Below are 26,886 nucleotides of genomic sequence, written 5' to 3'. Positions count from 1 at the left end.
GAAAAACAATAATTTTTTTAGCAAGTTATGAGCAGTTTTAGATTTATGCTAATTAGTTTCTTAATGACCAACTGGGCGTGTATTTACTTTTGACCAACTGGGCGTTGTACAGAGGAGTGTATGATGCTGACCAATCAGTGACCAATCAGCGTCATACACTTCTCATTGTTCCAGCCCAGCTTCTTTCACTGCACAATCCCGCTGTAACAATGGGCTGGAACAAATAGAAGTGTATGACGCTGATTGGTCACTGATTGGTCAGCGTCATACACTCCTCTGTACAACGCCCAGTTGGTCATTAAGAAACTCATTAGCATAAATCAAAAATTGCTCATAACTTGCTCAAAAATGATCGTTTTCCAAAATAAAAACAACTGTTGTTATCTACATTACAGCGCCAATCACATTATGTAGGAGATAGGGCACTTATAATGTGGTGACAGAGCCTCTTTAAAGGAACAGTGCCACGAAAAAAAAAATTTTTACATCAGTTTGATTTTAGTGTTTTATTAAAAACTTTTATATTTATTTGTGTGTTTGTGTTTTACTTTTTTTTATTTTTGAACTTTTTCTTCCCTATGGGGGCTGCCATTTTTTTTTCCATTTCTGTATGTGTCGATTAACGACACATACAGACATGGAATACGGCACATACAGTCCAATAGTGAATGCGAACATGGCCCGTTCCATCCACTATGCTGTACGCCGTCTGTGTGGGAACGGCGCATGCGCCGCTCCCACACAGTCCAAGTTGAACTGTGCGACGTCTGGCGCCATTTTCCTGTGGACCGGAAGTCGCGGCCGGACAGTAAGATTACTACTTCCGGTCGCGGCTTCCGGACTTGTGCACTTGGAGCGGCGGTAGCAGACGGAGCGGACGGACCGGAGGGAGCGGCGGCGACTGGAGCAGGTAAGTTATTTCTGTGTATGTAAGTGTTTTACTGTGTGTTTACTACTGTATGTTAACCTACTACACTGTGTGTTAGCTCAAAAAATGGCGACACACAGTGTAGGAGGTTTGACCGTTCAATCCCCTCGTTTTTCCCGGCACTAGCCAGGATAAAGGAGGGGGGATTCTGTGAGCTCACTAGAGCAAGTGAGTATTCTCAAATTTTGCAGCATAAAGCAATGTGGTTGCTTTACCACATGCAATGCTGCAATTTGGGGAATTGCTCCATCTAGTGACCAGCACTGGGAAATATTATAAATTAGAATCTAATTTATAATATTTCCTGACTCGTGAAAAAAAATTAGAACAATGTTTAATCACCTATACACTAATTGTTTAACTAAAAAAAAAATACATTTTTTTCTAGCGTCACATTCCCTTTAAAGAGGAACTGCTCCTGGTCCTTGCTTGATTCTCAGGCCTGGTGTTGAGTTATCTGGCATCTTTCCCTGTAATTTCATGTGTTTGACCCAGTTTTTGTCTGCACTCCACTTGATCTGATTATCTGTTTACTGACCTCTGGTCTGAACCTCTTCTGGTCTCCTGATGCTGATTTTTGGACTTGACATTGCTGTCTGTTACCAACCAATATTTGTTTGACAACGCTACTGACTATACCCACTATCTGCAACCTGACAGTTTATTGGGGACAATCCAGGGGACCCCGAATTTGTAATCTTACCGGCAAAGTCCATACCCCCTTGGTTGGGTTTAAAGGGGTTGTCCAGTCAGAAGAAATTGATGGCCTATACTCAGGATAGGCTATCAACATCTGATCTGTCGGGGTCCGCCTCCCGGCACCCCCACCGATCGTCTGTTTTGAAGGGGCTGCAGCACTCATACGAGCTCTGCCTCCCCTTCATTCCTTTTCTGCTCGTACTGTGAATCACCAACACACTTGTAGCGGCGTTTCACAGTATTACACTTCGAAGGGAGAAGGCCATCAATTACTTATGACTGGACAATCCCTTTAAGGGTTAAGAACAGAGGATTCCTTGGACTCTGCACCCCAGGTTAGCATGCGCCAACTCAATAACAGTCCCGTGTCATTCATCGTCCTAGTCTGCTGCCAAACTTCTCCTGTGCTGGAGCCTGTAATATGGAGAGATAAATACAGATGTAGTCTCGTCTGTAGAAGCCCTTAGAAGAATGAGAGTTGAAACAGTACATAGAAACGCTCACTTTGTATGGTGAACCAGCCATATGCCGACACCAAGTGGGTCACTCAGCTGTGATTTACATAAGGACATGTAAAAAAAAAAAAAAATTAGCTACATTTTGCAATGATGAAGAGAAAACATTTCCAAGAAATGAAGTGCCATTTGTTTAAGAAGAGCAGTAAGCTGTGATTTCAGAATGTGTGCAGAACAGAGGGCGTGGGTGGGGTGGTAGAGGGGAATTCAGAGGCAAAGCTTGTTACCCTTTTCCCTGGCAACAAAGTGGATGAGATTTAGAATATCTAGTGCCCACGCTGCAGAGAAAAAACGCAGCATAAACGTTAATAAATTGACCTGCGTTGCAGAATTTAATTCCGCAACATGTCAATTTATGCTGCGTTTTTGTTGATTTTATGTCCGACTCCTGGGATGAAGTTTCATCCCATGTGACCGCTGCAGCCAATCACAAGCTGCAGTGTCACATGGACTGCAACGTCATCTCGTAGGAGGCCGGACTACGCGCAGAGAAGTGGGAGGGGGTAAGAATCAACAGATTTTTTTTCTCCAAGCACTGCTTTCCACAGAGGAAATTCCGTCTGAAAAACTGCACCGCAATGTGGTGCAATTTTTCGGATGAAAGGTGCTGCTGATTCCAAGTTGGATACGCTGCAGGATTTTTACACGGCGTATCCGACCTGTGGGAACCCGGCCTAAAAGAATCCAAGTTTATGTTCTTCCATATTAATTGCCAGTGGAAAATCTACAGTGTCAAACTATAGTGTCATATTAACAACTGTGACAGCTTTTACTAAGAATATGTTGCAAATTTCCCGTTGGATATGTTCACTAGAAAAATGATTACATTGAACTATGCAGTTATACTTTATGAGGATTAACATGTCAACGATGAGAATCTAAAATAAAAAACCTCTGCTGAAGAATTTTGGAAAGGTATGCTCCAAAATAGTGTTTTTTTTCTGCGTTGCGACATATTTATTAACTGTTTCCATCAGCATTTAGTAGCATTAGGAATAAAAGTGTAGTGAAAAGTTATCGTAGCTTACTGATTGGCCGGGATTCAGACACATTTATGAAAGGTCCGTTTTTAAAAAGTCGCAAGTGCACGTGCACCCACAGGGACTTCGTGTCAGGGGTTTTCCGGTTTTATGTAAATAAATCTTAATCACTGTATAAATGAAAAGTTGTGCAACTTTCAAATATAACTTGTGTTTACATTTTTCCGAATTTTCCAGATAATTGTTTGCTGTCAGTGAATGAGAGCACTAGCAGATACATTTATGCAACGGCTGCTGATGTATTTAGTACACAGAGCATTTCCTAGACTGGATACAATTGTATCCACTTCTCAGCTGTCAGCAGGACTAGGTATGTAGTGGTTTTCAGTCTGTGAATGTAAACAAGAGTGTTCTCATTCACTGACAGCAAACAAATTTCTTAAAAATGGTGAGGAGTTGAAACACAAAGGGGGAATTTATCAATAGCTTTGCGTCTGTTTTTTTGCCTAAAAAAAGTAACAAACCCTAAGTGCACGCCATATTTGCTTAAAAATATGCGACTTTTCAGGTTTAAAAAATGCATAGAAAGATGAGCTGGGTTTACTGGGAGTCGGCCCCAATCTGCGGGCAGCGTTTTATAGAGCAGGAGAAGATTTCATTGATGTATACTGTATTTTTCGGACTATAAGATGCACCTGACTATAAGACGCACCCAGGTTTTAGACAACAGAAAATAGGAAAAAATAGTTTTATATTTTACTACTTTTACAAAGAAAAAACTATTTGTTAAAAAAAATAATTGTTCTGCCGCACCAAATCCTGAAAGCCATAATTTTTTTATTTTTCCGTGGATTGAGCGGTGTAAGGGCTTATTTTTTTGCGGGACAAGCTGTAGTTTTTATTGGTACAATTTTTTGGTACATACAATTTTTTGTTCACTTTTTATTACATTTTTTTTTAGAGCTAAATTGACCAAAAAACAGTGATTTTGGAGTATTCAATTATTTATTTTTACGGCATTCACCGTGCAAGTTAAATAATGGTATATTGTAAGAGTTCAGACTTTTACGGACGCATGTGTACTTTTTTATTTTTTACATTACTTTAGAACTTTTAATTTTTTTTATTTTTATTTCACTACTAAAAACTTTATTTTATTTTTTTTTCACAGTTTATTAGTCCTTCTAGGGGACATGAACCAGCGATTAAATTTGGGGGCAAATCTACGCCTTCTATAGCAGACGTAGATTTAATTTTCTGACTTTGAATGCGCCAAATTTATTAAGAGGTATGCATGCGCCTTTTAATAAATTTGGTACAATTCACTCCAACGCATTTTTTTTTTAGACTTGAGTATGAAAAACCAGTCTTAATAAATCTGCCCCAAATTATGTTATAAACTTGTAGAACTTTTCATTTGTATAGTGATTAAAAAGGACCTGTCACTAGGTCATATAGGTTGAACTGGTTTACTGACCTGAATAGCGCTGTCTCCCTGATTCCAGCGCTGTTTATCTTTTTTCCTTAGACCCCCATCATTCCAGAGATACTACCCACTGTTGTATTGGTCCCCCTATGCTATTTTCTCTAGTTGGACAACATGGCATGAACTTCCCTCAAGCTGCCTCACGTTGATTGGTCAGCATCATAGTCAGGGAAGCTAGCTCCACCCTGTTGGCAAACCACAGCATGTAGGGAGCCAATGGGGGGGATCTAGGAAAAAAATAAAAACAGCACTTGAATCAGGGAGACCACTCTATTCAGGTTAAAAAACCAGTTCAACTTATATGACCAAGTGACAGGTCCTCTTTAAACTTTATATGCACACAACCGGAAAACCTCTAGTTCAAGAACAGGAAATTTTCCCCTGTTAATGACCATCACAATTTAATTTTGTTTTTTGAGTACATGCAGGTTTGAAAGCCATATGGATTTTTCTTGTTTAGTTATTTCAATGATTTTTGAATTTTTTTGTGATTTTATATTAGTATTTTTTTATTTTATCAGTGTAAAATGTAAAAAATGAAAGCAAAAAAGTCTGTTTTACACATTTATACTATTCTTAGTTTAATATTTCTAAGTGCCACTAAAATAGATTTTTAAATTGTATCCACCTTTCTATTACTGATATTTTCATATAGGTGACATCTAGAGTTTTGTCAGGGCGATGGCGTCTTTCTTTTTTTACTTTTTATTTGGTCATAAGAGACCTTTGGGGGGCATTTTAACATTACATTCATTTTTAACTTTGCTTATTTCCCCTGTAACCGGGGTAGATGTATTAGCGTTATACGCTGGTCTAAGTTCAGGTCTGTAGAACCACGAGGTGTACGACTTTACAGCCTTAATATGGCGATAAAATATATTTTCAATACAGCCGTCATTACTAAGGAAAAAACACATATGAAATAAATATTTCACATATATGTTTTTATTTCTAATTATTGTTGAAGAAAAGTCAGAACTGAGGTTGACCTCAAACATATTTTTATGTGACACATAATTATGGACTGTGCAGTGCAGCCGGCAGGGTCACCTTTATACTCATAAAGCCACTTCTCTGGTATACATGGTAAACTCTAACTACAAAGAGAACTGGAGCTTTAGACCTTTTCATCTTGTAACTTATTATTATACCAGAGAAAGACACATGTGGATTTATATATGATTGACAAGCATTGTAAAAGTGACTTACTTAAAGGGATCCTGTCATCAACATCTTACCTGTTAAACTAGCCTGACCCCTCAATGGCCGCAGCTGTCCAGAGTTCGTTCCTGTTCTCTTCTTTCCTGAAGTCCTCCTCTGTCGGTAAATATCGTCGTTTGAACTTTTCCCGCCTTTTATGGTAATTATTTTTCCCTCTGGGACAGAGCTTCTTAACCATGCCCACTGCCACCACCTGTCCGGCCCTGACTGGCTAAGGAGTTGTCAATCGAAAAGAAGGAGGTGGAGTCCACTCTGAGACGCTGGAGGAATGAAAACCTGACTCTTTTCAGATGAAGATTTTACTCTTTTCTGCTCATTTGCATACGGCGTGGGGCCACTGAAAAACGGAATACTAAAGCTACAGAACTTACTTAGAACATATTTATAGCTTAGATGACAATGATTTTTCACCCACTTTCACCAGGTATTGCTGGCTTTATAGCTAAAATGCTGGTGACAGGTTCCCTTTAAGGAATGTGTAAAATATCAGGAGCAGTCATTTCGAAAATCCTATCGATCAAACTTATGATCTGTTTTTGGTAAAAACTGACAATATGATCATAGTGCAATTGAAAATATTTATAATCATCATAATTATTTTGTGCTATGAAATCCAGAAAGGCCTCTCAAAACTGACCATGAATATTACAATAACCTAACATCTTATATGTAGAATAAAGGGTCTATAAAGCCCCTGAGGTAAGGATTTGGTTAATTGATTGATAATTGATAATGTTAATAAGAATTAATAAGAAATGCATTAAATGATAATGCCATGAATTACAAACATTAGAGCAGTAGTCCTGATTATAGAATAACATCTTTACATGTATGACCTTCTAACATCAAACAATGGCAGATGGCCATGTCTATTACCCAAGGTATTTAGGCTGACCCTACATATTAGATAAATGCAGTTAGAATTTGCCAATTTAGGAGGTCTACAGTCTAATGTGTATGGGGCAGCTGTCTTCTGACATCTAGATTAAGGGAAAGAAGGATTGGTCATCTTGGATTTCCACGGAAGATAAGTGCCAGAGTGTTTGGCCAACAACTGTGTCACTAACCGATAACTTATATGCTAGACTCATATGTGCATAGGAGGTCATTTAAATACCCTGTAATGGACACATTAGAGCACATGTTCTGTATACAATGTAAATAGGAGCTTTGCAGGAAAGGCTTCCAGAGTCATAAGGTTGCCTAGGTAACTGGACTGTACACTCTCCCCGCTGCATTTTTCACCATCACTTCTAAACTTCTGACGGGTGGCATGGTGGCACAGAAAATTTGATTGCTATATATATATATATATATATACATATAGTATAATGACTATCTTGGAGCATGAACACTGCAGGATCCAATCAGTCATCCAATCAGGTGTCCTTCCTAGTGCTCCTGAGCTAATAGTGGGAGGAGCTTTTTACATACTTGTGTTCTGATTGGATAGGGGGACGGAGGCACGACCCCAGGAGATCTGTAATTTCTGCAAAAAAACAGCAGTATTGATAAACTATAAGGTTAGTGCTATCTAGACATGCTGCCGTCTATGTGACCATCCATAAAACATCTTTACTTACCTATTTGTTGCCCCTCGTTGAGCACCAATTACCTCTAATGATTCTGAAAGACAAAATATATAGGGAGCTGAGTTAGGGGCAGTTGAAGGACAGGCCTGCAGTGTCGGGTGGCCCTTTTTAGGGTGGCTGTCTGACAATCTATAAGGGCAAGCACAATTGGACTATATAGTAGTCTAGAACAGAATCACTTGGCTTTGCACTTGGCCTGCAACCTCCGTATAGTGCTGGGCTTGGCACTTTTTGTTTTTAGTCATAAATTTAAAAACAAATCTGTTTTAATCAGACCCATAGCAGTCAGTGAAAGTTATATATTATTTATCAACCTCTTACTTTATGCAAAGCGTTGCTACCTTTACATCAGCAATATGTCATATATATGAACCTTTACCTGCTATTACTATGATAATTCAGAATTCTTTTACAATTTTTCATCACGTCATCTGTTTTTAGTAAATGGGCATACGTCTCTTCACTATTTACTCTTTTCTGATTCCCAAGTATCTGCCTACCTGTGCTAACATAGGTTGTAGTAGAATCAATGTAAACCCCATTAGCATTTTGCTACTGAATGGATACAAATAACGGATGGTAATATCTAGAAGAGACAGCAATTAATTTCAGTTAATTTCCGGTACTGGACACACGAAGTCACCACAATGATAGTAAAGCTACATTATTTCCCTAATAAAATGTATTCATATTGAATGATTTCACACAGCCATGCAGTTATTTACAGAGACTCTCTGAATATTGCTTTCTTTTATTGAGATCAATAATTTTCATCCTAAAATGTGTTTCATCGTAATAAAGAAATACATTATATAATACATGTTCCACTAGGAAATTGCTGCTGCTTTATTGCTTTCCCGGATATATAAAACTAAAATACAACTCCTACAGAACGAGAAATAAAATACAAAAATAAGTGTTCACAGAAGAAACATCTAAAATGAATAAAATATCTTTCTAAAGTAAAAGTGTGGGGAATATTTTGTTTGAGTTCATAAAAAGGTAGACAGGCTCATATACATAGGTGAAGAAATGTTCTTGTGTGTCTCTTCTTGTCATATGTATAGTTACTCCTTGTCTTTTGTTGTTGTTCACCCCTTCAGGACCGAGCCTATTTTGGCCTTCATGTGTCATTTTATGTGGTAATAACTTTGGAATTCTTTTACTTATCCAAGTAATTCTGAGATTGTTTTTTGTGACACATTCTGCTTTAGGTTAGTGGTAGATTTTCGTCGATATGTTTACTGTTTATTTATAATAAAAAAAAATTAAAAATGTGAAGGAAAAATTAAAACATTTGCCTAAATTTGAAATCTCCTGCTTTTAAAATGGTTATTGATATCACAGAAATTAGTTAATAAATAAATAAAGTTTACCATATGTGTCTTTTATGTAAGCATCATTTTTTCTTAGGACATTATAAGGCTTATATATTTTGCTAGGCACCACTTCAGGTTTGAAGCAACTTTAAAGGCTTATACAGTTAGGTCCAGAATTATTTGGACAGTGACACAAGTTTTGGCATTTTAGCTGTTTACCAACACATATTGAATATACAGTTATATAATCAATATGGTCTTAAAGTGCAGACTCTCAGCTTTAATTTGAGAGTACTCACATCCTAATTTGAGCAAGGGTTTAGGAATTACAGCTCTTTAATATGTAGCTGCCTATTTTTCAAGCGACCAAAAGTAATTGGACAATTATCTTAAAAGCTATTTAATTGGCTGCATGGGCTATTCCCTCGTTAATCCATCATCAATTAAGCAGGTACAAGGTCTGGAGTTGATTCCAGATGTGGTATTTAGATTTGGAAGCTGTTGCTGTGAACCCACAACATGAGGTCAGAGGAGCTCTCAATGCAAGTGAAACAGACCATCGTTAGGCTGAAAAAAAAGAAGAAGTTCATCAGAGAGATAGCACAAATGTTAGGAGTGGCCAAATCAACAGTTTGGTACATTCTTGTAAAAAAAAAAAGAGCGCACCGGTCATCTCGTGAACTCCAAAAGGCCTGAACGTCCACGGAAGACAACAGTGGTGGATGATCGCAGGATCCTTTCTATGGGGAAGAAAAACCCCTTCACAACATCTACCGAAGTGAAGAACATTCTCCTGGAAGTAGTTGTATCAGTATCTAAGTCTACCATAAAGAGAAGACTTCATGAGAGCAAATACAGAGGGTTCACCACAAGGTGCAAACCATTAAATCCGCCTCAAAAATAGATTAGACAATGACAGAAAAAATAGATTAGACTTTGACAAACAACATCTAAAGAAGCCGCCCAGTTCTGGAACAGCATGAAACTAAGATCAACCCGTACCAGAATGATGGGAGGAAGAAAGTATGGAGAAGGCTTGGAACGGCTCATGAAACAAAGCACACCACATCCTCTGTAAACATGGTGGAGGCATTGTGATGGCATGGGCATGCATGGCTGCCAAAGGCACTGGGTCACTAGTGTTTATTGATGATGTGACTGAAGACAGAAGCAGCCAGATGAATTCTGAAGTGTTCAGGGATATACATTCTGCTCAGATTCAACTAAATGCAACAAGATTGATTGGACGTCGCTTCACAGTACAGATGGACAATGACCCAAAACATACTGCGCCAGCAACCCAGGAGTTTATTAAGACAAAGAAGTGGAATATTCTGCAATGGCCAAGTCACTTGCTTAACTGGTTGCCGACACAGGACGAGTATGCTCGTCCTGAGCAGCGAGCACTTCGCGCATTAGGACGAGCATACTCGTCCTGTGTGACAGCAGTCTCTGCCGTCTCTGTGTGTGCGATCGAGAGCGGGGCAACGGCTGTAATACACAGCCACGGCCCCGCTCTGACAGCGGAGAGGAGAGAAACATCTTCTCTCCGCTGTTAACCCTTTGAACGCCGCGATGACAGCTGATCGCGGCGTTCAAAGAGAGGGGACTGCACATTGATCGCGTCACAGAATATAACTGTGACGCGATCAAAGCCCACAACTCGTATGGCCAGACAGCCCAGGGTCCAGTGAAGGACCCCAGGGCTGTCTGAACATATTTCCTGTTGTTAGGGCATACTGAGGTATGCCCTAACAACTGCCTGTGTACGATCAGTAACAGGCTAATGTACTGGCATATAGATCTATGCCAGTACATTACAGTTACAAAATAAAAATCAAAATGATAAATCCCTTTATGGGATTAACAAAAAAAGTTAAATGATTGTAAAAAAAAAATAATGGTAAATAAATAAATAAAAAGTAAAAAAAATACACAGAAACACACATTTTTTATAATAAATAAACTTTTTAAAATATAAGTCCAAAAACATGAAATAATATAGACATATTTGGTATCGCCACGACCGTAACAACCTGTACTACAAATGTCTAACATTATTTATGATGATCGGTGTATGGTGTAAAAAAAAAAATATTAAAACTGCTGCGCAACTGCTTTTTTTCTGCATTTTAATCTAATTAAAAATGTATAGAAATTAAACGATAATGTATTTGTACCAAAAAATGGTACGTACATAAAGTACAACTCGTCCCGCAAAAAACAAAGTCTCATACAACTATGTCGTACAAAAAATAAAAGCGTTATGAGCGTCGGGATGCAAAGAGGGAAATGTAAAAAAAATTGCTCTGTCCTCAAGGCTAAAATTGGCCGTGTCCTTAAGGGGTTAAGGCAAAACCTAAGGCAGAAAGACCCACAAAGAAGCCACAATTGAAGCCAGCTGCAGTAAAGGCCTGGCAAAGCATCACAATGGAGGAAACCCAGCGTGTGGTGATGTCCATGGGTTCCAGACTTCAGGCTGTCATTGCCTGCAAAGGATTCTCTACAAAGTATTTTTTTTTAAAAACAACATTTTATTTATGGTAATGTTAATTTGTCCAATTACTTTTGAGCCCCTGAATTGAGCAGACTGTATAGAAAATCGGTTGCAATTCCTAAACGTTTCACAGGATATTTTTGTTCAACCCCTTGAATTAAACCTTAAATTCTATACTTTAATTGCATCTCAGTTGTTTCATTTCAAATCCAATGTGGTGGCATGCAGAGCCCAAATCATGAAGATTGTGTCACTGTCCAAATAATTTTGGACCTAACTGTATAATAGAAACCTCTCATAAATCACCCAATTTTAAAAACGGCACCCCTGAATGTATTCAAAATAGCATTTAAAATGTTTGTTAAGCCTTTAGGTGTTTCACAAGAATTAAAGCAGAGGTAAAACATTTTTTTGCATTTATTTTATTTTAATCCATTTATATCAGTAACACAGCAGATGTTAACAGACAAGCATAACTCAATAATTATTACCCAGATACAGCAGGGTTGTTTTTTTTTAACCAGTTCAGGACCGGGCTATTTTGCGCCTTCAGGACCAGACATCGTTTAGCCCTTTTTAGCACGCGTTAGTTAAATGGCTATAACTTTTTTATTTGTTGGGCTAACGACGTGATTTTTGCGATGTTTTTTCCGTAGACAATGCAGGTTTCATTTTTTATCGTTTTTATACTCACCTTATTTGCTATTTTAGAATTTTTATTCATAAAGTTTGAAAATAATAGTAAAAAAAATAAGCTTTTTTACGTTTCAGCTATTTTTTTTGGTAATAACATAGTTTTACCCTAAAATAGACCTTGTATTTGTGATCGCCATTGTCTACCGTAAATTTTAATATATTACATGTCTATATTAGAGTAATTGGGTCAGCGCTAGCGTTACAACAATGATTGGCGGGGGGACTGTTTTTTTGGGGTGGGTATTTTATGTGTATTTATTATTTAATTTTTTTTTGCACTTTACTTTATTCTTTTTTTATTATTATGGTCTGTCCCTCAAAGGTCAAAAAAGACCTTTGGGGAACTTTATATAATTTTTTTCTTTCTTTTACACCATGTTTTTCCACTGTAACTGGAGCTGCACAGCAGCCCCAGTTATAGGGGAAATCAGCCCTCTCATAGTGACGATTGTCACTAATAGGGCTGTGCTGGGTCTTGTTAGACCCAGCAGCAGTCTGTAAGTAACGGCACCCGGCGATCATGTGACCAGTCACATGATCACCGGGAGGAATAGAGACAGCGCCGCTGCTGCTGCTGCTGCCTCTATTCCTATACACAGCGTTCATTGAGCGCTGTGTAAAAAGACATCGGAGAAGACAGAAGCAGCTAAAGCTGCTTCTATCTTCTCCTCAGGGTCCCCGGCAGTCACTGACAGCCGGAGACCCGACATTCAGCTGCCCGATCGCGCGGGCAGCAAGTTAAAACCCGAGCCGTAAAAAGTCTATGGCTCGGGTTTTAAGGACCCTGACCGCAGGCCGTAAAAATACAGCCAGCGGTCGGGAACCAGTTAAATAAATATCCCATAGCTAGTGTGCTGCGTGACTTAAACACAAGACTGAGAAATTAAGGAGCATCTTATGGATGTTGGGGCCTCCTCTTTATTAAGATGTTTTCCAAGCACCATTTCATGTCTTCAGGCACCAAAACATAAGAAACTCCCTCAAGAAGACCCAATTTTGGAAACTTCACCCCTCAAGGAATTAATCTAGCGATGTAGTGAGCATTTAGACCCCATAGGGGTTTTATCGTTTTTATTGGGATTGGGAATTTTTTACAATAATAAGTAGTTTTAGCTCATAATTATTTTTTTCACAAGAAATACAGAAGAAAAGACACCCCAAAATTTGCTACACAAATTTCTCCAAACTAAGGCAATAGCTCATATGTGGTCGTAAACTGCTGTTTGGTACATGGCAGGGCTCTAAAGGGAAAGAGCGCAATTAGGTATTTGGAGTGCAGATTTTACTGGATTGGTTTTCGGAAACCATGTTGCATTTCCCTGAGATATCAGTACAGCGATGTGACACCATTTTGGAAACTACGCTTTAAGGAATTCATCTAGAGGTGTAGTGAGCATTTCGACACAACAGGTGAATTGCAAATAATAGTGCAAATTTATTTCTCTATAAGAATATGCCATGATGATTTACTTCAGTTCAGAATTTCAACACAATATTATATTACCGTTTTTAGTATATATTGATAGATAGATAGATAGATAGATAGATAGATAGATAGATAGATAGATAGATAGATAGATAGATAGATAGATAGATAGATATAGAGCAAAAATTAGGCAGTACTCCGTTTGTAAAGGTGAAAAAAGAGGGTACTTTTATTGTCCCATAGGCTCCAGGGGAAGGAGCTGAAACGTTGCCTATGGGACAATAAAAGTACCCTATTTTTTCACCTTTACAAACAGAGTGCTGCCTAATTTTTGCTCTATACATAATTGGGATCTTGGTCTATCCCTTTGGGCTTGCACCCACACTATACCGGTGCTGCTGGATCCATTTGTCTATCTAGATTGATGATAGATAGATAGATAGATAGATAGATAGATAGATAGATAGATAGATAGATAGATAGATAGATAGATAGATAGATAGATAGATAGATAGATAGATAGATAGATAGATAGATAGATAGATATGAGATAGATAGATAGATAGATAGATAGATAGATAGATAGATAGATAGATAGATAGATAGATAGATAGATAGATAGATAGATAGATAGATAGATAGATAGATAGATAAATAAATAGATAGTCATGATTAAGAACAGTTGTCTGTTCGAAACGCATTGACGTTTGTATTTTAACACTTACTGTACCACGGATGTTGGAATAAAGCTTTGTACATTAATCCTTTGCCTGGGTGCCGGATGTATCACTCATTTGTATGCTGTGTCTTCCTCTCTGGCTGAGCATTATCACGTGCACCGTGCATCATGGATCCTGTGGACTAGCTGGTAATCTTCCCCTCTACAGTATTCTAATATAATGTGCCCAGCTTGTGCCACGTTGAAAAGTCAGCTTTTGCATTATTATGCTGTGTTTTCTGATTACAGAAAGATCCTACATGTGGTTTTATATTTTGCCTCCCGGCGACCTACTAATTACATGGCGGGAGTTACGGAAACAGCGTAACTCACTGAGCTACGCTGTTTCTGTAGCTCCCATAGAACTGAATAGCAGTTACAGAAACAGTGTAGCTTTATGAGCTATGCTCATATCCTGTGGATATGTCATAAGTGTCCCTCATGGGAAAACCCCATGCCGCGGTCAATATCGACCGCGGCATTTAAACCATTAGGAGCTGGACGGCCCCTTCAGACAGCCCAACGGGGCCCCCGCAACGTGATCGGGGAGCGCCGATGGTCGTCATCGCAGCCCGGAGGCCTAATGAAGGCCCCCAGTTCTGCTTTCTCTCTGCCTCTGCTAAGCCATGCCTCCTTAGCAGAAGCCTGTAAAAATGACCATATTCTGCAATACATTTGAATTGCAATGTATTGTACCAGCAATCTAATGATCGCTGGTTCAAGTCCCCCGGTGGGACTAATAAAATGTCTGAAAAAAAGTTAGATACATTTTCAAATAAGTATTAAAAGTTCCAAAAAAAAACCTTTTCCCACTTTTTCCCCAAACACAATGTAAAAAAATTATTAAAAAAAGTAAAACACCAGAATTGTTGTTTTTTTTTGTCAACTTAGCGCTAAACATTTTTTCATAAAAAGTGATAAAAAAAATCGTATGTACCAAAAAAATTGTGCCAATAAAAACTACAGCTCATCCCGAAAAAAATTAGAACTCACACTGCTCAATCGATGAAAAAAATATAAAAGTTATGGCTCTTTTTTTTTCTTTGTAAATGTAGTAAAATATGAAATAATTTTTTCCTATTTTCTGTTGTCTAAAACTTGAGTGCGTCTCAGAGTCAGGTGTGTCTCATAGATCGAAAAATACCGTATGTTGTGCCCAGCTGGTGCCACTGGAGACACACACCTGGTTCTCCCGAGTAAGGCAATGACTCATATATATGTTGATAAACTACTTTTTGAGCACAATGGCATGCTCGGAAGAACCGCCATTTGGCTTTTAGAGTGCTGATTTTCCTTGGTAGCAGTTTTGTTTGGGGTTTTACTGATATTTCATTTATATTGTGGGTGCATAGGTAAGCTGGACAGAGTACATCAGGGCATAATAATGGGGAAAAAATAAAATTATTAATCCATAAATGTAAATTATCTTTGAAGCAATCCTTTATTCACAGGCCAGGTTTTTGGGGGCTGGTGTCGCACTTAGAAATGTTATTCCCATTTTTATACACATTCTGCAAATTTTTTAGGTCCTTTCCTTGTTTGCAGTTTGTAGAACTTTGCTGGGAAAGTGTTGCCCTTGCACAATATGGGCGGGCTCGCTTCCATCGCAGATGATTCCATTTTTAGCCATATCTGCTTGGCTCCCACCCTTCCTGGTTCCCAAGTATTAGGGTCTGATAACCACCTCATAAATCTGAAGGAATGTTCCCATATGGCCTGCACATCGGAATAGCACATTATACAATGCCATCTGTAAAATGCGCACAGCCAGCTTTTTGTATCATGGGAAATGGCTATATAGTAAGTCGTTGTATTGTACAAAATACCTGGACTCCAGTATTGTCTGATCTTTGGCTTCTTCACTAGCCCTCTATGTAGCACAGGGCCCCAGAATGTCATGATCTCCCCTGCATCTACGGCGTCCACTTGTGGGGTCTAGCAAATGATTATCTGGGGTTTTGGGCAAAAACTGCTGGACGTATAAATCTGGGCCATCATTTTGCATTATTGCGTTCCGAGAGTCATAACTTTTTAATTTTTCTGTAGATGGAGCTGTGTGACGTTTTTTGCAGGATGAGCTGTAGTTTTTATTGGTACAATTTTCGGGTATATGCGATTTTTTTGATTACTTTTTATTTTTTGGGAGGCAAGACGACCACAAAAATAGCAGTTCTGGCACTATTTTTTTCATTATTTTTTACGGTGAGCTATCAATGACATCTTAACGTTATTCTGTGGGTCCATATGATTACAGCAATATCAAATTTATGTAGTTTTTTTTTTCTGTATTACTATATTTATACAATAAAAACTTTTTTTTTTTTAAAAGTAATGTATTTGGGTCACTATATTCTGAGAGCCATATCTTTTTAACGAGCTATAGTTTTTTTATCAGTACTATTTTAGAGTACATGCAACTTTTTGATCACTTTTTATTAAATTTTTTAGGCAAGATGACTAAAAAAAGGCAATTCTGCCATTGTTGTTTTTCATTTTTTTTTAAAGCTTTTACCATAATATACCTAAATACATACATAAATACCATAATATTTTTATAGGTCAGGTTGTTTTGAACAAGGTGATACCAATTATGTCGTTTTCTTTAAATTTTTCATTTTTTTCCAATTATAAAGGACGTGATCAGAAAAAAAAGAACAATTTAGGTTTTGTTACTTGAAACTTTTATTTATTATTGTTCTAAAACATTTTCTTTTACTTTTTTTTGTAACTTTTTTTTTTGAAGGCCTGATCCTCTGATCGCATGATTAATACATGGGGGTCACCCCTTATATAGACAGGAAGCCTATTAGGCCCCTCAAACATCGGTACCCCACCATAACTCAGGAGGGCAATCGGTTACAGGGGGAGTCCCCTCCTTCTGTCAATTTCTTAAAGGGGTTGTCCGAGATATATTTTTACTTTAAATTTAAACCCACAATGCACATATTAACTATTGAATAATATACTTACCTGTGCAATCTTGCTTCTGTTCTCCGTTCTGGCAGCTCTTTTCTTCCGATCACATGTTTTCTGACGTCACTTTTTCTTCCTCCTCCACTGTCGTGTCGTATCCCGATCACATGGTCTCGCCCCAGCGAGACCTCGGATGGGATACGACACGTCACTGGTGACGTGTCGTTTCTGCGGGTGCTCGTTCATGATTGCCCGCCCAGCCTATGCAGCTTTTCACTGTGAGTGCGCCTATGCGTGTTCACAGTGAAAAAAGTGAAAAGGGACGGCACCTGCGGACTAGCCCAGTCGACGAGGTACAGTGGCATCTGTACTTTTAGTTCTTACCCTATCAAAGCCTACACATAGTAGGCTTTGATAGGGGATTATACAACACGATGCAGCACACGGGTCGCATGCAGCCCTTGAGGAGATCTGCGGCCCGCGGGACACCGTTGCGCCGTAGGACCGAGCAAGGCCCAAGGAGGAGCCGCACTACGCTAGTATAGGCTCTGCTCCGATGTCAGGCGAGTCCAGGAGCAGAGCCTATAATAGTACACTGTTTAACAACTGTTCCCGACCGCTGGCTGTGTTTTTACGGCCAGCGGTCAGGGTCCTTAAAACCCGAGCCATAGACTTTTTACGGCTCGGGTTTTAACTTGCTGCCCGCGCGATCGGGCAGCTGAATGTCGGGTCTCCGGCTGTCAGTGACTGCCGCGGACCCTGAGGAGAAGATAGAAGCAGCTTTCGTTGCTTCTGCCTTCTCCGATGTCTTTTTACACAGCGCTCAATGAATGCTGTGTATAGGAATAGAGGCAGCAGCAGCGGCGCTGTCTCTATTCCTCCCGGTGATCATGTGACTGGTCACATGATCGCCGGGTGCCGTTCCTGACAGACTGCTGCTGGGTCTTACTAGACCCAGCACAGCCCTATTAGTGACAATCGTCACTATGCGAGGGCTGATTTCCCCGGTAACTGGGGCTGCTGTGCAGCTCCAGTAACAGTGGAAAAACATGGTGTAAAAGAGAGAAAAAAAATATTAAAAGTTCCCCAAAGGTCTTTTTTGACCTTTGAGGGACAGACCACAGTAATAAAAAAATAATAAAGTAAAGTGCAAAAAAAAATTAAATAATAAATACACATAAAATACCCACCCCAAAAAAAACGTTCCCCCCCCCGCCAATCATTGATGTAACGCTAGCGCTGACCCTATTACTCTAATGTAATGTAATATATTAAAATTTACGGTAGACAATGACGATCACAGATAAAAGTTATATTTTAGGGTAAAACTATGTTATTATCAAAAAAAAAATAGCTGAAACGTAAAAAAGCTTATTTTTTTACTATTATTTTCAAACTTTATGAATAAAAATTCTAAAATGGCAAAAAAGGTGTGTATAAAAACAATAAAAAAATAAACCTCCATTGTCTACGGAAAAAACATCGCAAAAATCACGTCGTTAGCCCAACAAATAAAAATGTTATAGCCATTTAACTAACACGTGCTATAAATGGCTAAACGGTATCTGGTCCTGAAGGCGCAAAAATGCCTGGTCCTGAACTGGATAAGATCTTCTGGGGTCCTGTATCTAAGCCTACATTGTTAGGCTTAGATACAGGGTCTAATAAACAGTGTCACACATGGAGGACCCCAGATGACATTCTTTTTATTCCTGCATAAGTGTATGTTCACACGGCCTATTTACGGACGTAATTCGGGCGTATTAACCCCCGAATTACGTCCAAAATTACGGCTTGAAAGCGTTGACAAACATCTGCCCATTGAAAGCAATGGGCTGACGTTTGTCTGTTCACACGAGGCGTATATTTACGCGTCGCTGTCAAAAGACGGCGCGTAAATAGACGCCCGCACCAAAGACGTGTCATGTCACTTCTTCAGACGTAAATGGAGCCGTTTTCCATGGACTCCATGGAAAACCAGCTCCAGTTACGTCCATAATGGACGCGGCGTTCAAGCGCCTGCACATGCCGTTACGGCTGAAATGACGGGGCTGTTTTCTCCTGGAAACAGCCCCGTAATTTCGGCCGTTACGGACGCTGCCGTGTGAACATACCCTAATATTACACACGGACCTATGCTAGTCTATGGGGAGGTGCAGACTGTCTGTGAGTTTTGCTCAGCGGGAGTCCGCTGCGTAAAACTCGCGACATGTTCTACATTTCGCTGTTTTTTGCGCATCACGCACCCATTGAAGTCAATGGGTGCGTGAAAATCAGGCGCATCCCACAGAAGCCCTTCCGTGGGACGCGCGTTATTCACGCAACAGCTGTAAAAGAATGAATGTAAACAGAAAAGCACCACGTGCTTTTCTGTTTACAAACATCCAAACGGAATGTCATAATGATGGCGGCTGCACAAAAACCACGCAGCCACGCACCATATGAACAGGGCACATGGAGCTGTCAAGTGCATTTTGCGCACGCAAAACGCCACGGTTTTTGCGTGCGCAAAACGCACACGCTCGTGTAAATCCGCCCTTATGCATCAGTGTGCTTTTCGATTGTCATGTGTTATTCATGCACTGACAAAGCCAGCCCATTTTTTTCTTCTTTTTTACAAAAAATTGCTGTGTAAATCACGCACCAAACACGCGTGTGCGGTGCGTGGTTTTCACGCATGCATTGACTTCAATGTGAGTGTAGGTGCATGATAACGCACCAATAGAGGACATGCAGTATGTTTCACGCAGCGGACTCTCGCTGCACAAAAATCACGGACAGTCTGTACTGCTCCATAGACTTGCATAGGTCCGTGCCACATGCGTGAAAAACACGCGGGTTGCACGGACGTATATGGCGATTGTGTAAATCCGCCCTTAGGTAGACAGCGCCACTATGATTCCGGTCCACAACGGATTGCTTCATGTCTCTGCCTAGGTCTATGTCCAAGCAAAGCGTGCAGGAGCGGAATCCCCGACCATAGTGGGATTCCACTACTCCGATAAGTTACAATAGCGCTACGCACAATAGCGCTAGGTACAGGTGGGGGGAGGGGTAGTGTGTCATCTATGTAATAAAATTACTCCTCCTCACAGCACAAAGTGCATGTGAGGAGGAGGAATGGTACATGAAGTACAATAACGGAGGCAGCATTAGGGCATGCCCCCACGTGGCGGATTTCCTCCGCAACTGTCCGCATCAATGCCGCACCTAATCCGGGTTGCGGATTACGGCTGCGGATCTGCCCAAAATGTGCAGTAAATTGATGCGGACTAGCTGCTGCGGACTGCGGGAAAAGTGCTTCCCTTCTCCCTATCAGTGCAGGATAGAGAGAAGGGACAGCACTTTCCCTAGTGAAAGTAAACTAATTTCATACTTACCGGCCGTTGTCTTGGTGACGCGTCCCTCTTTCGGCATCCAGCCCTACCTCCCTGGATGACGCGGCAGTCCATGTGACCGCTGCAGCCTGTGATTGGCTGCAGCCGTCACTTAGACTGAAACGTCATCCTGGGAAGCCGGACTGGAGACAGAAGCAGGGAGTTCTCGGTAAGTATGAACTTCTATTTTTTTACAGGTTGCTGTATATTGGGATCGGTAGTCACTGTCCAGGGTGCAGAAACAGTTACTGCCGATCGCTTAACTCTTTCAGCACCCTGGACAGTGACTATTTACTGACGTCTCCTAGCAACGCTCCCGTAATTCCGGGAGCCCCATTGACTTCCTCAGTCTGGCTGTAGACCTAGAAATACATAGGTCCAGCCAGAATGAAGAAATGTCATGTTAAAAAAGCAAGACGCATCCGCAGCACACATAACATGTGCATGACAGCTGCGGACTTCATTGCGGAATTTAGAATCTCCATTGAAGTCAATGGAGAAATTCCGCCATGAGTCCGCAACCAGTCCGCCACCGCTCCGCAACAGACAGAGCATGCTGCGGACACCAAATTCCGCTCCGCAGCCTATGCTCCGCAGCGGAATTTTACGCATCGTCTAAACGAACACTTCTAAATTTAAGTGGAAGTCAATGGAGAAACGGCTCCGCTGCGGATTAACGCTGCGGAGTGTCCGCAGCGGAATTCAAGTGAAATTCCGCCACGTGTGAACCCAGCCTTAGGCTAAGTTCACACAGAGTATTTTGACGAGTTTTTTTTAAGCGGAAACAGCGTCGCAAAACTCGTCAAAAACGGCACGAAAATGCGTACTATTGATTTCAATGGGAGGCGTCGGCGTCTTTTTCCCGCGAGCAGTAAAACTGCCTTGCGGGAAAAAGAAGCGACATGCTCTATCTTCGGGCGTTTACGCCCCTGACCTCCCATTGACTTCAATGGGAGGCAGAGAAAGAGTATTTCGCGTTGTTTTATGCCCGCGGCGCTCAATTGCCGCGGGCGAAAAACGCCACGGAAAACGACGCGAAAAACGCAGCAAAAAAAGCCGCAAACAATGCCGCAAAAAACAGACGCAAAAAACGACGCAAAAAAGGCTACGATAAACGCTGCGAAAAACATCGCAAAAAAAGCCGCGAAAAAAGCTGCAAACAAAGAGGCAAAGAACGCCACGACAGGGAAAACGCCACGAAAGACGCAACGAAAAGAAAAACGCCGTGAACAAAGCGGCAAACAAAAACGCAAACAAAGCCGCAAACAACGCCACAAAAAACGCCGGGTAAAAACTACGCAAAAATCAACGTGCAGGGAGAGGTAAATCTGCCGCAAACTTCAAGATGGAATTTTGAGGCAGATATTCCTCCTGCAAAAAACTCTGTGTGAACATAGCCTTAGTGGAGAGAGACATGAGATAGAAGAGGGTGGACGAGGGTTCGGGTAGACACGAAGAGGTTTATAGACCTGAAAAGAGAAAGAAAACATAATGGGGGGAGAACATTTGCTCACCATCCTTCAAGAATGTCAGCAAGGAGACAAGTCCAGTGAAGGATGTCAGCGGGGAGGAGCAAGGACAGCTCACGTGAACTCTTGGAAGGTAAGTGCACGCTCATTGCAGCCTGCAATGAGCGTGCACGGGAAAAAAGTTTCACCACAAGGAAAGATCAACAAACCAGACCTGAACTGCATGTAAACAAACTGTGCTAAATTCAAAGCAGAAATGTGCTAAGTAGAATTTTTTTTTAAAATAATGCTTTATTTAGGTTGTCTGTATAAGGGGTAATGTATGACACAGTTTTTGAAAAAATTTTGGTATCTCGGACAACCCCTTTAAGGGCTGCGGTCGCTATTGACTTCACCAACTAAGGGGCGAAACGGCCGAGTCGGAGGTAACTCCGATCTCGGTCGTTGCAGCGAGAGGTCAGCTGTATATCCCATGGATGTAACTGTACACCCATTTGTGGGAATATACTACTAAAATGGCCGTACAGTTACGTCTATTTGCGGGAAGGGGTTATAAATGTTGTTTAACAATTGGCACAACATGTTGGAGTAGAACAATAATTAGTTCTGAATATACTTCTGAAATCTTGGTCTTCCCCTTGCTGCTGGGCACTCGTTTTGTCCACGTGGTGTTACGTCATGTGGCCTCACTCTCCAATAGCAGCCACTGACATCACAATTCTGCAGGCTTTAGAGCTGAAATCTCGGCTTCTGACAGCAAACTAGCTATTTCCAATAACAAACAGCAATATTATGACTGCAGCTTTGGAATATGCTGTTACTCAAGGGCAGTACGATAAGCCACTCATTTTATTATGTACATTATATCTGTATACAAACTGTAAAATGGTGTTTTCAGATGAACATAGCCTTTAATAACAGCCAGGTACATATCTACTTGTGTAGATATAATATTTATGTTAGGTCATCAATGTAATTGGAATGAACAATTCTGATCAATCACATCATTGTCAAACATATTTATAAGCCTCTGTTCACATTTGTGTTTTGGCTTCTCTTCATAACAACGTTTTGAATTGCAATGGGGTCTGTTGGGTTACATTATGGTGTCCGTCGCTTTCACTGGTAGAATAGCGCTGCATGTACCACTATTCTTCCTAGCAATTTCACCAGGGCTGCCAAAGGAGGCTTTAACGGAGCCCCTGACAGCAGTGTGAATGTAGGCTAAAACAGTTGTTCTTGCTTTAGGTTATACTCATACCGCCGTCAGAGCGTTCGGAGCATCCAAAAGCAGCCCTGGAGAATTTGACAGGAAGAAAGCTGCAAGAACATTACACCAAAACCTGACCGACCTCCATTATAAGTCAGTAGGGTCAGACGTACACCAGTGATATAAATCGTACAATGGATCCGGCAGAGCGTTGTGTCTTCTGTTCTGAACGGAAGCCACAACGCAAATGTTAGCATAGCCTTTTATGGACTGACTGTTTTCATCTAGTTACAGTTCTGGACGGCCTACTTTATTAGTTACTAAAACCAGTATAGTTCCTGTACAATGTTTAAAATGTGTTCCGTGACCAACTGTAAATGCAGCAATGTTAAAAAATAAATAAATTATATACTCCAAAATGGATGCTGTGACAAAATGGGTACGCGTTAAAAGTTTCTATTAAAAAAATTCAGCAAAAAAACGATTTCCCTAAATTTATGAAAAATTGTACTGCTGTATGTTTGAGGACGACATTAAGAGGGCAAATGGCATTCTCAGGAAGTTACTACTGTACAAGACGTGGCTATTTCCTTAAACGTATGATTGTGAAATCTGTGGTCAGTGTTTCCTATCTTGCAACACTTAAAGTCGTGTAAATGATTGTTAGACTTTGCTGCAGAGTCCTCAATACATAACATGCTTACTACTATGACAAATACCATATACAGCACATAGACGAAAAGTGGCCTTGTTGCTCGGCTGTCGTTTTCTGAACTGGGAAAAAAGTGATCTCAAATCAGTGGTACAGAACAGTGTTTCTCTAATCCAGTCCTCAGGTTCCCCCAAAAGCTCACGTTGTCAGGATTTCCTTAGTATTGCGCAGGTGATCCAAATATTGTCAGTACATCAGTTTTTTTCTCTCTATTGGATAAACTCAAATTATGACTTAATGGGGTGAATTGAGGACTAAAGTTGATAAATCGTGTTACAATGCCCCACATTTATTATCAGTTAACACTTTATTTTTTTGGGGGGTGGAAATTTCACAGTTTTAAACGATACAGCAAATACAAAAGATGCAGCATCACCCTGCAGGCGCTACGATATATGAAAAGCATTAAATATATGGATTATTTAAAATTGCAATACTTCTATATTTACTATACTTATTAATGTGGGGCTCTTAGCACTCATTTTGATCAAATTGTGAGCCCACCTGCCATGACAGGAGTTTTGCCTTGTACATTTTGGGGTGGTGACTACCTCCATCACTGGCATAGCTACCGGGCCCGCTGCTTGTGGGGGCCCGTGCCACCTGCCGGCACAGGCCCACGGCCCACCCCCATGGCCGGAGGCTCCGCTAGCAGCCGCTCTGGCAGCTACAGCTCAACGACAGTGAACAGTACGGCAGAGCAGGAATGTATCTCCACGCTCTGCCATTAAAGGGGTTGTTCCTACAGAACACATGTATCCCCCATCCACAGGATTTTTGGTGCGGTTTCCGACGTGGTGTCCGCATCAAAAACAGCGAGACATCACTCTGCATGAACAGGGCCTAAGGGTAAATCTGTCACAAAAATTCGCACCAAATAGTTAATTTTTCCTGCTCATATTGCTGCTGCGTTTTTTCCGCAGTGTTTTTACCCTCGGATATAGTGTTAAACTTTTATTAAGGTAAAGTATATGTGCACCTGCGGATTTCCAGCGTTTTTTTTTTTACTGCATTTCCAGTGCGTAAACGCTGTTGCAGAATTTATGCTCCCCATTGAAGTCTATGGGCAAAACACGCAGAATCTTTGCACAGAACAAGCAGCAGAATTTGACATGCTGCGTAATTGAAACCGCAGAACACTTTCCGCACGACTTTTCTGCATTTTTTTCTGCACAGAATTCCGTTTCAGAAATTCACCAGTGTTTACGCTACGTAAGAACCCAGCTTAAGATCTCCAACCGATGACGTCATCCCTTTGCGACCAGGCCTCTGTGACTTTGCTCATCCCTTGGAGTAACTAAGGATTGGAAAGATGGAAATCCAACATGCTTGGTCCTTGTTTACCCCAATGAAAGTCAGGCTTCCCCCATAAACATTGGATTATTGGCAGATCTCGCCTAAATCTTTCGGATCAGCCGCCATTGATGTAATGTGCACGGCCAGCTTTAGCTAGTTGTTTTGTAGATGACTCATTTCTTGGTTAGCACAGTACAGACATACATACCTGTAATTATTCCTTCAGTAGACCTTTCATGCTGTAGAATTGCTTTCTCGGGAGCTCTGCGTTCACACACGTCCTTCTAATTTATTGTTAAAGGTCATTGTCTCGGCTGTTACTGTAACCTTAAGAATTTTTCAATTGCAGCCTTGTGTAAGCTCTTCACTAGATACTGAATTATTACTAATATTACGCCTGGTGCATGGGTACGGCGAGCATAATCTAGGGGTTATAAGGAAGGAACGGTGTCTAGATGTGGGAGGACCGGAGTCGCATGACGTCATCCTGCTCGAAAGTTACTCTTTAAGCTTTCTGTGACGATTAATGGAAAATATTTAATACAATAAAAATGGATCTGGCGTAAAGCCCGATTACTCAGAACATGTTTTCCTCCAGACCGATAAGATGTTGCCAATTTAGTAATACTGTTTTGACCGACCCGAACGCTTCTATTTACATACCACAATGTATCAAGATTTGCAAGTAAACACAGGAAGACACGAAGGACAAGGCTCCACTGCGCTCGCTCGTGGTAGATCACAATGTGTTAGTCCATTGTCATCACTATGTGTTGGCTTAAATTCGTACGAACGCTTACTATTAGCGGCGATATTGGACTGCGATCTGCCGCAATCACAAAGTGTGGTAATCCCGATGCGTAAAAACGTTGTGAAGTCCTATCCTAAAAAATATTATTTTATCTCCCGATGGTGGTAGAGATGGGATTGTATTTTGCCTGCGGACAAAAAAAGCCACATTGAGTGGAGCAAAAATAACACACTGCAATAGTAAACACACAGCAAGAATTCCACCCGCACTCCAGAGTGCTCTTCTTTTAGAAACAAAGTGCTCCTCTACTACAGAGTGCACGGTATCTTTAAAAGTAGCAGTGTAATACACAAACCACTGATGATGTCAGCTTGTTATTGACTTTCCAAGTCTGAATGACTGAGCAAAGGAGAGGGGGTGGGGTGAAATCAATCTATTGCAGGCTGTGTGACCAGCCATGCGAAAATGAGCTTCAAGGTTGTGGAGGGGGATGGGAGACACTGAGCCTGCATGTAAAGAGGCTTCTCAAAGCATCCGTTCTGCAATGGATTCTTGTATTCAGTACAGCCAAGGAGGGATGGTGGCCCAGGCGCTCACTGCACACAGCGGGGTACCGGCTATCAGCTGATTTAGGAAAAGGAGTGTAGTCATTAGGCAGACATTAACTCTTTCCTCACAAGGAAAACACATAGCTATGCAGTTATCAGCTGCAATGCTTTTAGATTCTGGATTTATAAATATATTTCTATGAAATATTAATGATTGTTTGCAGTTTTACATAAATAATATTAAAGTAATGTAGAACATGTAGTGGTTTTGTTAAAGTATGCTGGGGAGCGGCATTGTGTACAGAAACATGTCCATATACTGTAGGCGTCTATATGGACATGGTGGGAGAAAAATGGATTTACCTTTCTACGCCAGAAAAGGCGCAAAAGGCTAAAAAGTTTTAATTTGCTGGGTAAATTTTGACTTTTGAGCATTTTACACCACCATCGCCACTTTTGAAAAACAAGGTGCCAGGCTTAACAAAGGGGCCACCCGCGGCCGACAGATTTACTATAATTTATGCCAGAAAGCT

General features: G+C 40.6%; 2 long non-coding RNA genes across 2 annotated transcripts; both read right to left on the bottom strand.

Annotated features, from left to right (window-relative positions):
• Nucleotides 1-1,863: 1,863 nt before the first annotated feature.
• LOC142760875 (uncharacterized) lies at nt 1,864-6,333 on the bottom strand. The gene is made up of 3 exons (XR_012883439.1): nt 5,847-6,333; nt 2,132-2,178; nt 1,864-2,041 (listed from the first exon to the last, which is right to left on the bottom strand). It is a non-coding gene; the product is annotated as an uncharacterized LOC142760875 (long non-coding RNA).
• An 885-nt stretch (nt 6,334-7,218) lies between these two features.
• LOC142760874 (uncharacterized) lies at nt 7,219-25,449 on the bottom strand. The gene is made up of 3 exons (XR_012883438.1): nt 25,263-25,449; nt 7,413-7,455; nt 7,219-7,318 (listed from the first exon to the last, which is right to left on the bottom strand). It is a non-coding gene; the product is annotated as an uncharacterized LOC142760874 (long non-coding RNA).
• Between the last annotated feature and the right edge of the window lie 1,437 nt (nt 25,450-26,886).

This window comes from Rhinoderma darwinii, chromosome 4 (genome assembly GCF_050947455.1).
Source record: "Rhinoderma darwinii isolate aRhiDar2 chromosome 4, aRhiDar2.hap1, whole genome shotgun sequence".
NCBI lineage: Eukaryota > Metazoa > Chordata > Amphibia > Anura > Rhinodermatidae > Rhinoderma > Rhinoderma darwinii.
The sequence above is the reverse complement of the archived record's forward strand: the minus strand, read 5'-3'. Positions and strand labels throughout refer to the sequence as shown.